Source organism: Candoia aspera, chromosome 6 (assembly GCF_035149785.1).
Source record: "Candoia aspera isolate rCanAsp1 chromosome 6, rCanAsp1.hap2, whole genome shotgun sequence".
Lineage (NCBI taxonomy): Eukaryota > Metazoa > Chordata > Lepidosauria > Squamata > Boidae > Candoia > Candoia aspera.
In genome coordinates this window covers 74898868-74910878 of record NC_086158.1, presented here as the reverse complement: position 1 = coordinate 74910878, position 12011 = coordinate 74898868, and the positions used below count along the sequence as shown (strand labels likewise).

Below are 12011 nucleotides of genomic sequence, written 5' to 3'. Positions count from 1 at the left end.
CAGGTTCCTCCCCCCAGGCGATTTGCATCAAGCACGTGAAAGGAGACAATCAAATACAACCTCTTCACCCGGCCAAAATGATGAGGTACAATAGCAGTCTTAATCGTTAGTAGGAAAACCTCAACACTCCCCTTTTTACATTATAGATTAAGATGCAAACCAATCTTCTCTGACAACTCTTTGTGTCTTGGTACAGGAAGAGGTTTGGTTAAAATATCAGCAATCATGTCTTTTGATTCACAATATTTTAACATTATTTCTCCTTTGCTTATCATATCTTTGATATATTGATATCTAATATCGATATGTTTTGTTCTATTTCTGCAGGCGTCAGATTTTGCCATAGCAATGCAAGCTTGATTATCCTCATAAACAGTTATAGGCTGGTTCACTTCCATGCCTATGTCTTTTAACAAATGTTTAAACCATGTAACCTCATTACAGGTTTGTGTTAGAGAATAAAACTCTGCTTCTGCAGTGGAAAGAGCAACAAGTGTTTGTTTTCTAGAATGCCAGCCTAAGCTAGATCCAGAAAATTGAATTAAAATCCCAGAAGTGGATTTTCTGTCACTGACATCTGCTCCCCAGTCAGAATTGGCAAAAGCCTGCAATTTCTCAGTTCCAGAGGCATTTAGCTTCAGGCAATAACTCTTTGTTCATTGCAAATACCTCATTAACCTCTTCAATGCTGCTTTTCCAGTAGATGTAGGCTTCTCTACCTGTCTACTTAAAATGGCCACAGAATTTGAGATATCTGGGCGAGAATGATTTGCAATGTACAGTAAACTTCCAATTGCAGATCTATAGTTCTCTGCCTCAGTTAATTGAGTTTCTCCTATATCTTTCTGAAAATCTATTATCATCGGAGTAGAGACTGGTTTACAGTCTTGCATATTAAAATCCTCTAGGAGCTTTTGAATTTTACTACATCGGTTTAACAGAAGGCTACCATCCTTGTCTCTGTGTACTTCCAAACCTAGGTAATTGGTCACAACTCCAAGGCTTTTTAATATGAAATGGCTTTTCATGCAGGCTTCAAAATCAAGCCTTTGTTTTTCTGTTGATGTGAACAGCAGCAAATCATCAACATAAATGCACAGATACATACAGCCTTGTTTGTCCTTCTTCATATATACACAGGGATCTGCTTTTCCTTTTTCAAAACCAAAACTCTGCAGTTTTTCATCTAATTTTTGGTTCCAGGATCTAGCAGCTTGTTTTAACCCATAGATTGACTTCTGCAGTTCACAGACTAGATTCTCCCCTTTTTCATAGCCAGGGGGTTGCTGCATGTATAATCTGTGGTCTAAATCACCATAGAGAAATGCAGTTTGAATGTCATAGTGGTTAACTGACATTCCTTTCAGTGCAGCAACTTTTAACAGTAATCTAATTTATTCACCTTTAGTAACTGGTGCAAAAGTCTTGTCAAAGTCTAAATCTTTCCTTTGAGTGAACCCTTTTGCAACTAACCTTGCTTTATATTTTTGGATTTTGCCATCAGCATCCCTTTTCAGTTTGAAAAACCCACCTACAACCCAGACAGTGTTCATTGGGAGGTAGATTTACCAGTTTCCATGTTTTATTTTCTTTCAAGGATGCTAATTCCTGTTGCATGGCAGAATGCCAATTTTGTGCAATCTCAGGTGGTAAAGCATTCACTTGTTCTAAAGACTCAGGTTCTGTGAATATGTGAAAAGCCTTTACTGTTTCAGCCTGAAAACGTGATGGAGGAACACCTTTATTACTCCTCTGAGATCTGCGAGGTAATACAGGGCTTAAATTTTGACTCCTATCACTTTCCTGAGAAGCATCTGTCTCATCAGACAGATCTTCAGTTTGCTTTTCTGGTTTAATGTCCTCATCAGGCAAAAGATCACCATCAGCAAGTCCTTGCTGTTCTCTTGTGGTCAGATCAACTGGAGAGCTAGAATTTAATCTCCCCCAGTTTTGTTCAGCAAAAGAAGCACTTTTGCTAATTATTAATTTCTCTCCCATTATGAACCTGTAGCTCCTTTGGCTTTGTTCATAGCCAACAAAAATGGCTTTCTTTGTTGTGGGGCCTCCTTTCCTTCTCTGCTGTTTTGGAATGTGAACCCATGCAGTGCTACCAAACACTCTAAGATGGTTTACCTTTGGTTTCACACCATAAAACAAATGGAATTGAGTGTCCTGAATCGCACAGTTATACAATCTGTTTTGTACATAACAAGCAGTAGATATGGCCTCTCCCCAATACTTAAAAGATAAATACGAATCTTTAAGCATGCATTCCATCGCATTTTGCAAGGTTCTGCCCTTTCTTTCAGCAACACAATTTTGCTGAGGGGTGTAAGGGTTAGAAAGAATTTGTTCTATCCCTTTTTCCACTAGGAACCTTCTGAATTTGTGAGAAAGGTATTCTCCTCCTCTATCACATTGGAGTGCAGATACAGGCCTAGGGAATTTTCCATTTGCCCATGTCACAAAACTTTTAAATTTCTCAAATGCCTCATCTTTATGTTTTAAGATGTAGATAAATGTGTATCTTGAGAAATCATCAATGATTGTCATTGCATACCTTGCTTGTCCAAGACTTGGAGCAAAAGGACCAATAATGTCAGAGTGTACAATTTCCAAAGGTCTAGTTGTAACTCTGTCACTGTGCTTACTCACAGGAGCTTTTAGTGTTTTGCATTCTTTGCAAACTACACAGTCTAAGTATTTATCACAGGGTTTTATCTTTAGGTCAGCACACAGCTGTGGCATTTGTGCTATATACTTGAAATTAGCATGACCAAATCTCCTGTGCATCAGGTGTACACATTGGTCATGATATGGTGTGTTGCCAACTGCAGCCTTGCAGCTTGGCTTCCTTGCATTTTGCACAATGTACAAGGAGTCTTTTAACATACCAGTAGCACACACTTTCCCATTTTTTCGTATCTCACAACCATTTTTCTTAAATGTTATGATATACACTGTTGCAGCCAATTGTGCCACAGATAAAAGGTTTGATTGTAAATTTGGCACATACAACACACCTTTTACAGTTTCTCCTAAGCAGGATAAATACAAGTCATCTTGTCCCATAATTTTGGTGACAGACCCATCAGCCAAAGATACACTTTGTCTTTCAGTTTTAGACAGTGACACAAAAGAGCTTTTACAATTACATAAATGACAACTGGCCCCAGAATCTAACACCCATACATCAGAATTACCCTTCTCAGCAACCTGTGCAATTTGGGTTGTCTGAAGAGCCTTCTTCTGTGTTGCCCTTGTGTTCTTCTTCTCTGTCTTTCTACTCTTGGGTCTCATGGCACAGTCTCTTTGCAAATGTCCAGCTGAACCACAAGTGAAGCATTGCTGGCTGGCTAGCGCTGTGGCCTCAGATTCCTTTCCCTTCTTTTCCCTCATTTTCTGGTCTTGCAGCTTTCCAGAAGAGATGGGGGGGGATTTTTCCTCTCTCTTCTCCCATTCAGCGAGTAAGCGCTGTGTAACATACGATGGGGTGAGGTCTGCTTCAGGCATAGCCTCCAGGGTACAAATCAGCGCATCCCACGTTGCATTCAGTGAGGACAGGAGGATATATGATTTTGTGAGAGGTGTAAATTCCATTCCTCTCTCCTGCAACTCAACAAACAGCTGCTGAATATAATGCAGGTGCTCAGGAAGGCTATCTCCTTCTGCAAGGTAGGCTCTGTACAGCTTTTTCGTCAGAGTAACTTTACTCCCTGCTGTTGCCTTTACATATAAGTTTCTCAAAGCGTCCCAAAGTTGCTTTGCAGACTGCATGCCTCGCACGTGGACTAGCTGATTGTCCTCAACTCCCAGGATAATGGTGGCTCTAGCCCACTCATCCTGTCTCAGCCATTCAGCACTGGGATTTTGGGGGGTTTGCTCACCAATTGGCAGCCAAAGATTCTCTCTGCGAAGATACATCTCCATCTTCAGGGCCCAATTCAAATAGTTGGTCTCTGATAGGCGCTCCAGAGGCATTGCTGAGGGCTGGGAGGTAGCCATGGCTTCTTCCTTCTTTTGCAAGTCACCTCAGCTGGCTTCTTTGTCCTGTAGACCGGCAGTTGCTTGAAAATCTCCAGGTGGCTCCAAAGAAAATCTTCACAGGTCTTTGCTACCTGCCTTTAAATTGTGCATGAGGTGTGGAGCTGATCTCTCTTTTCTCTCTGGGTTTTACTGGGCTGTTTACTGGGCCCATAACCTGTTGGCAGATGCTGGGAAAGCCTTTAGCCCAGGAGAGGTCAAAGAAGTCACACACACCAGGCATTTCTATAAAAATAATTTATTTACAGAAAGCAAACCAAAAGCAAAACATATTTAAAGAACTTAGCTCTCATTGAGAGCTACCTAGCTTGGCTACATAACGGCACAGAGAAAAAGAGGAAGTGAAACAAGTCCGGGCAGGTTCCTCCCCCCAGGCGATTTGCATCAAGCATGTGAAAGGAGACAATCAAATACAACCTCTTCACCTGGCCAAAATGATGAGGTACAATAGCAGTCTTAATCGTTAGTAGGAAAACCTCAACACCGATCAGAGAGGCCATGGCCAGCTGAGAAATTCAGAAGCTCAAGCAAGGTAACAAGAGGGTGGGAATCTACATTGCTGATTTCAAGTTCTTAACAGGAGATCTGGACTGGAATGAGAGTGCATTAAAAGACCAATTCAAACAGGGGCTGGATGAGGAAATTAAGAATGAATTAGTGCGCCAGGGAACACCAGCTACCCTAGAAGCCTTATATCAGTTATCGCTGGTCATAGATGCCAGACTAGAAGAGCTCAGGCAGATGCAGCCGGGGAGAAACAGGACCCTCAGAGCATTTCCAGGATTTCCAGCTCTCTCTGTAGCATCCACTCACTCAGCACAAGAGGAACCAATGCAGATTGGGGCAAGCAGGAGACTGATGTCTGAGGCTGAGAGGCAGAGGAGAGAGAGAGCCCTTTGTTTCTACTGCGGAGCCCAGGGGCACATGGTGAGAGCTTGCCCAGCGAGAGGCCAAGCAACTTCAGTAGGACCCCCAAGGCAAGCAGCTGAAACAGGAACCATCTCCGCCTCTGCTTCCAACCAGGGAAACTCCATCAGTCTCCCTCCACAGAGCTCAGCAGGGAGACCATCAATCAATTAAGGAGGGCTCATTCCGAGGATTCCAGGCAAGCTTTTTACTACATACCTGTAATCATGCACGTCAGCCCAGAGCACCAGGTCAAGCTAGAGGCCATCGTGGATTCCGGAGCTTCAACCAATTTTATTGATGTGCAGACTGTTCAAGACTTCAACATCCCGACCAGAGAATTGCCATGCCCCATAGAAGTGGAGACCATTGACGGCCAGTCCCTCAAGGCAGGGCCGATTTGAAGACTCACAGAACCGGTGCAACTGACAACGGGAGACCACACTGAGTGGATCCAGCTTTATGTTACTGCATCGCTTAATGTGCCGGTAATCCTAGGCACTCCTTGGCTGGGGATCCACAACCCGTTGCTGAACTGGACTACAGGAGCAATCTCCTTCCCAGCTAAGGAATGCCAGCACCACAAGATTCAAGCCACTCCACGCTCTCCAGCAACCAATGCAGTCACGGAAGCAGGGGGGGTCCCGTTGCCAGCCAAGTATGCAGATTTTGCAGACATTTTCAGCGAACAAGAGGCCACAGCACTACCCCCCCATAGGGACTGCGATTGCACCATTGAGTTGATACCAGGAGCCAGGGTTCCAGCAAGGAAACAATATCCCATGTCTCCCAAGGAACTAGCCACCTTAAAGAATTACTTAGACTCCAATCTCCAAAAGGGATTTATCCGACCATCTACTTCCCCAGCGTCTGCTCCTACCTTCTTCGTACCAAAGAAGCCTGACCCGTTGGCACCTGCAACCCAGGAGACACCCATGAGAGTGGTCCACAACTTCAGTTTTTTAAATAAACAAAAAGAGAATCCTATCCTCTGCCCTTAATCTCAGATCTGCTAGATCGCTTACAGAAGGCACGCATTTTTACCAGGTTAGATCTCAGGAGTGCGTACAATCTGATCCGGGTGAAAGAGGGGCATGAATATCTGACTGCCTTCGACACCAGGTTTGGTAAATTTGAGTACCTTGTCATGCCCTTTGGCTTGTCTAATGCAGGAGCCATATTTTCCAGATTTATGAATCAAGTTTTTTCTGATTTACTAGATAAGTATCTGGTCATTTATCTAGATGACATATTAATTTTCTCTGAGGATGCCACAACTCATGTAACCCATGTATGTAATGTCTTGCAAAGACTGAGAGAGAACAGGCTGTTCGCCAAGCTGTGAAAGTTTGCACCGATCACAAGAATTTACAGCTTCTACAAAACACCAGATCCCTCACCCCACACCAAATTAGATGGAGCCAGTTTTTCTCCCGTTTCAATTTTGTTATTTCTTATGTGCCCGGGGCGCAAAGCTGCTTAGCAGATGCCCTGTCTCGATCCCTTCAGGCAACCCCCGCCACTCACCAGGAGGTACAGGCTACTATATTACAACCTCACAACTTTGATCAGTCTATGAGGGGGAGCCAAACAGAGATTTTAGCAGCAGGCAGACAAGCAGAGGACCTATTTACAAGAGTCAGAGCTCAGCAGCAACAAGACCCGTATGCCAGGGCCAGGATGGATGACCTCCAGAGGGCCCCGCAAGACACTGCCTCACCATTCAATGTGGAGGCAGGAATCCTCTGGCATAGTGGGCAATTATATATTCCCCCTTCATTGAGGGAAGAAGTACTGAGACTTTGCCATGACCATCAAACGGCAGGCCACGGAGGTGTTTTCAAAACTCTCCATAGAGCTCTCAGAGACTACTGGTGGCCTAAGATGGCTGCAGACATCAAGGGTTACGTTGCTTCTTGTCACACCTGCAGACGAGCCAAGCCTCTCCCAGGGAAGCCCACAGGACTCTTGCAACCCCTATCCACCCCCAGTAGGCCTTGGGATACTATCTCCATGGATTTCATCACTGATTTACCCCCGGTCCAGGGGCTGACTTCCATACCGGTGGTGGTGGACCTTTTCACAAAGATGGCGCATTTTATTCCTTGCAAGGGCCTCCCCAGCCACAGCGCAGTTGTTCATGGACCACGTTTTTAGGTATAGAGGCATGGTGAATCACTTGGTGAGTGACAGAGGCCCACAGTTCACTTCCAGGTTTTGGAGGGCCCTTTTCCAGTCATTAGGGGTCCAGATCCACCTGTCATCAGCGCATCATCCTGCCAGTAATGGGCAAGCCGAGAAAATTAACCAATGGTTACAGCAGTATCTCAGGTGTTACACCACTTATCAACAAGACAATTGGCCAGCCCTACTACCCATGGCAGAATTTACATATAATAATTCTGTACAGTCCTCTACCAAGATGTCCCCTTTCCAGGCACTCTACAGGGTTAACCCTTGGGTGTTGCCCACCTCCTCCCAACAGGGAACTGTTCCAGCCGCGGCTGATTTTCTTAAATTGCAACAAGCCGCACAGGAGTTGTTAAAGGAGCAGCTGAACAGGGCAAAGAGTGCTTACAAGAGGGCTGCAGATGCTCACAGACAGGAAGGGCCAGCGATTGCGGTAGGAGACAAAGTGTGGCTCTCTACCAAGTTTTTGAACTCTACCAGACCCTCCAAGAAATTGGACTCTAAGTTTGTGGGCCCTTTCACTGTGGCACAGCAGATAAATCCAGTGGCTTATCGTTTACAGCTCCCAGCATCCATGAAAGTCCATCCAGTATTTCACAGAGCCTTGCTAGCCAAAGACCCTCCCCCAAGTGCCTTGCGATTGCAACTGCCCCCCCCCCACCTCCAGTAATTGTGGAGGGGGAGGAGGAATACGAAGTTGAGGAAATTCTGGACTCTAGGAGGAGGGGAAGGGGCATCCAATATTTCATACACTGGAAAGGGTACCCTGAGGAAGAGCGCACGTGGGAGAATGCCAGAGATGTACATGCTCCAGCACTGGTTCATCATTTCCATCAGCTTTTTCCTCACAAACCCAAGCCTCGCACTCTACCCGAGATTCCTCTTTCGGCTGAGCAGGCCGAAGAAGCCCAAGCAGAAGAGTTTGTGAGTGTGCACCTCCCCCCCCCCCCCGCCTGAAGCCTTGACTCCAGTTACAGAGGAGGTGGGGGAGCCGCAGCCCTCCACCTCGGGCTTACATTTCCCAGGGGGGAGGGGGGACGACTTTTCTAATTATCTAGCTATTTCCCAACAGCAGCCACCTGGGCCAGAAGCATTATCAGACCTGGAGAGCAGCACTGATTCGTCCTTGGAGGAGTTTTCCTTTGAAGACTTTCCATCGTTGCCCAGTTCCCATGGGACCTTAGAAGCAGACGGCGAATCTTATCAAGACTCTGGAGGGGAGGGGGCTGAAATGGAATGTGAATCTGGAGGGGAGGGTGAGGTCATGAGTAAGGATGGCGAGCAGGGGGCTCCCATCCAGACTGTTAAGCGCATGCGTAGCACTGAGGAATTGGGCAGCCATTCAAAGAGACACGGATCGGGACCGCCTTAACCTTTGGGTTTTATATGTCTGGGTTTTTCCCACGCTTCTTCAGTTTGTTAGGATTCCTGTTATGTACTAGCAATAAAACATTAGAAACCAGTTCCTTGTCTCAGCGCGTTTCCTGGCTGTTAGGACACAGAAATCCTGAAGAGTGAGGTTGAATGGGCCTTAAGAAGCATTGCTAATAACAAAGCAGCAGGAGACGACGGCATCCCAGCTGAACTGTTCAAAATCTTGCAAGATGATGCTGTCAAGGTAATGCATGCTATATGCCAGCAAATTTGGAAAAACAGAAGAATGGCCATCAGATTGGAAAAAAATCAACTTATATCCCCATACCAAAAAAGGGAAACACTAAAGAATATTCAAACTAACAAACAGTGGCACTCATTTCACATACCAGTAAGGTAATGCTCAAGATCCTGCAAGGTAGACTTCAGCAATTCATGGAGCGAGAATTGCCAGACATATAAGGTGGGTTTAGAAAAGGCAGAGGAACTAGGGACAAAATTGCCAATATCCGCTGGATAATGGAAAAAGCCAGGGAGTTTCAGAAAAACATCTATTTCTGTTTTATTGACTATTCTAAAGCCTTTGACTGTGTGGACCATAACAAATTGTGGCAAGTTCTTAGTGGTATGGGGATACCAAGTCATCTTGTCTGCCTCCTGAGGGATCTGTATAACGACCAAGTAGCAAAAGTAAGAACAGACCACGGAACAATGGACTGGTTTAAGATTGGGAAAGGAGTATGGCAGGGCTGTATACTCTCACCCTACCTATTCAACCCGTATGCAGAACACATCATGCAACGTGCTGGGCTTGAGGAATCCAAGGCTGGAGTTAAAATCGCTGGAAGAAACATTAACAATCTCAGATATGCAGATGATACCACATTGATGGCTGAAAGCGAAGAGGAACTGAGGAGCCTTATGATGAAGGTGAAAGAAGAAAGTGTAAAAGCTGGCTTGCAGCTAAACCTCAAAAAAACCAAGATTGTGGCAACCAGCTTGATTGATAACTGGCAAACAGTGGCAGAAAACGTAGAAGCAGTGAAGGACTTCGTATTTGTAGGCACAAAGATTACTGCAGATGCTGACTGCAGCCAGGAAATCAGAAGACATTTAATCCTTGGGAGAAGAGAATGACAAATCTCGGTAAAATAGTTAAGAGCAGAGACATCACACTGACATCAAAGGTCCGCATAGTTAAAGCAATGGTGTTCCCCGTAGTAACATATGACTGCGAGAGCTGGACCATAAGGAAGGCTGGGAGAAGGAAGATAGATGCTTTTGAACTGTGGTGTTGGAGGAAAATCCTGAGAGTGCCTTGGACTGCAAGAAGATCAAACCAGTCCATCCTCCAGGAAATAAAGCCAGACTGCTCACTTGAGGGAATGATATTAAAGGCAAAACTGAAATACTTTGGCCACATAATGAGAAGACAGGACACCCTGGAGAAGCTGATTATGCTAGGGAGAGTGGAAGGCAAAAGGAAGAGGGGCCGACCAAGGAGAAGATGGATGGATGATATTCTAGAGGTGACAGATTCATCCTTGAGGGAGCTGGGGGTGGTGACGATCGACAGTCAGCTTTGGCGTGAGCTGATCCATGAAGTCACAAAGAGTCGGAAGCGACTAAACGAATAAACAACAAAGGAATGTCATCAACAAAACAAAATGAAATAAAATTAAAAAAAATAAAATAAAATAAAAAAACCATGAACGCAGCTAATATTAAAGATGGCCTGTTCTTATAAAATGGCACAGTAGCCCATGTTTTGCATATCAGCAAAGTTTCTGAAGACAAATCATATCCCAGTTATTGAAAGTTATTACTGCTTACAATGTATTTCGCACTGAAGTTTAATTAATTAATTAATTAAATTTGCTTAATTTTTGTTAACTGCTCAGAGTCGTTTTTGAGATGGGTGGTGTAAAAATACAATAAACAAACAAACATCAGGCCAAGACGCACTGAGCTAGGGAAGATCAAGATAGCAAAACCTCCACAGATTACAATAAGGTATTTTTAATGCTAATCTCGGCGTAAATACAGATTGTTGGAAATTGCAGGAGGAATTTCCAATCCTCATTCATAAGGAGTTAATTAAGTCTTTTTGAACAATCTGTAGCACTTCTTCCCAGATCTCTTGCCAGCTGAGTTATGAGATAAACTGCCAACCGTCTTGCCAGCTATCTCTTGACTGTAGGTCTACTCCCTCTTTCATCCCTTTCCCAAACTCCCACAATCCCTCTCTCGTCTGCAACTTCTACAATAATAGATGGCTGTGAATAACAAGCATCCTTTTTTTTTTTAAGCTGAAAGCTGTTTATTTCATTAAACACATACAAACATAGCTTTGTAAACTTATATCCAACCTCTATTACTTTTACATATAAATTTAATAATTATGATAAATGGGGACGCGGTGGCGCTGCGGGTTAAACTGCTGAGCTGCCGATCGGAAGGTCGGCGGTTCGAAACCGCACGGCGGGGTGAGCTCCCGTTGCTAGTCCCAGCTCCTGCTCACCTAGCAGTTCGAAAACATGCCAATGTGAGTAGATCAATAGGTACCGCTTCAGCGGGAAGGTAACGGCGTTCCGAGTCGTCATGTTGGCCACATGACCCGGAAGTGTCTATGACAACGCCGGCTCTAAGGCTTAGAAACGGAGATGAGCACCGCCCCCTAGAGTCGGACACGACTGGACTTTACGTCAAGGGAAACCTTTACCTTTACTATGATGATAAATAAAACTCTAAATGTGAACCCCACCCCCAGGACCACTATTTTGCTTAATCATTCCTCTCTCCAAAAATGTAATAATTCTTGTGAAGGTATACAGTACATCCTTTCCCTTTTAGTAAGATGAATTCTACAAATATGTTCCATATCTCTGCAAAATAGTTTCGGCTCTGCAACCCCCTTCTAACTTTAATATTAGACGTTAACTTGTCACTGATTGCAATATCCCACACTTCTTTATACCATTCCTCTATCTGATAATCACCTTGTGCCCTCCATTTTCTAGCAATCATTAGTCTTGCCACCGTCAATAGATTTGTAATTACATCTTTAATAGCTTGAGTGCATCTAACCTTGTCATACATTGATAAAAATGCTATATCCGGACATACTTCCAAATTTATCCCAGTTATCCCCTCCAACATAATACTGGCATCCCCTCCAACATAATACTGAATATTTCTGATCTATTTGATTTAGTCTTACAGGTGTCAAATGCCATCTCCAAACCAATTTAAAATATATAAGATATTATTAGAAATTGAAGATTAACAGGGTTATCTTAAATCAGTATGGGATCATGATTTAACACAACAAATAAGTAGTCAGAGTTGGGGCGGGATATGGGATATGCGCATTTTAAAAACTGTGTCTGTAAGGATAAAGGCATCCTTAACTTTACCAACCAGTCCGCACCAGCAATCAAAGCAAATGATTTCCACTTGTAAACATTTTTAGATGAGTCTCTTGTTTGTTTTTTTAA

General features: G+C 44.1%; 2 protein-coding genes across 2 annotated transcripts in view; one reads left to right on the top strand and one right to left on the bottom strand.

The window, feature by feature from the left end:
- Positions 1-12011, bottom strand: part of LOC134500247 (putative lysosomal acid lipase/cholesteryl ester hydrolase) — a 265244-nt gene that overhangs the window by 153103 nt on the left and 100130 nt on the right. The window lies entirely within an intron of this gene.
- LOC134500250 (putative neutral ceramidase C) overlaps positions 1-12011 on the top strand; it is a 46071-nt gene that overhangs the window by 19670 nt on the left and 14390 nt on the right. The window lies entirely within an intron of this gene.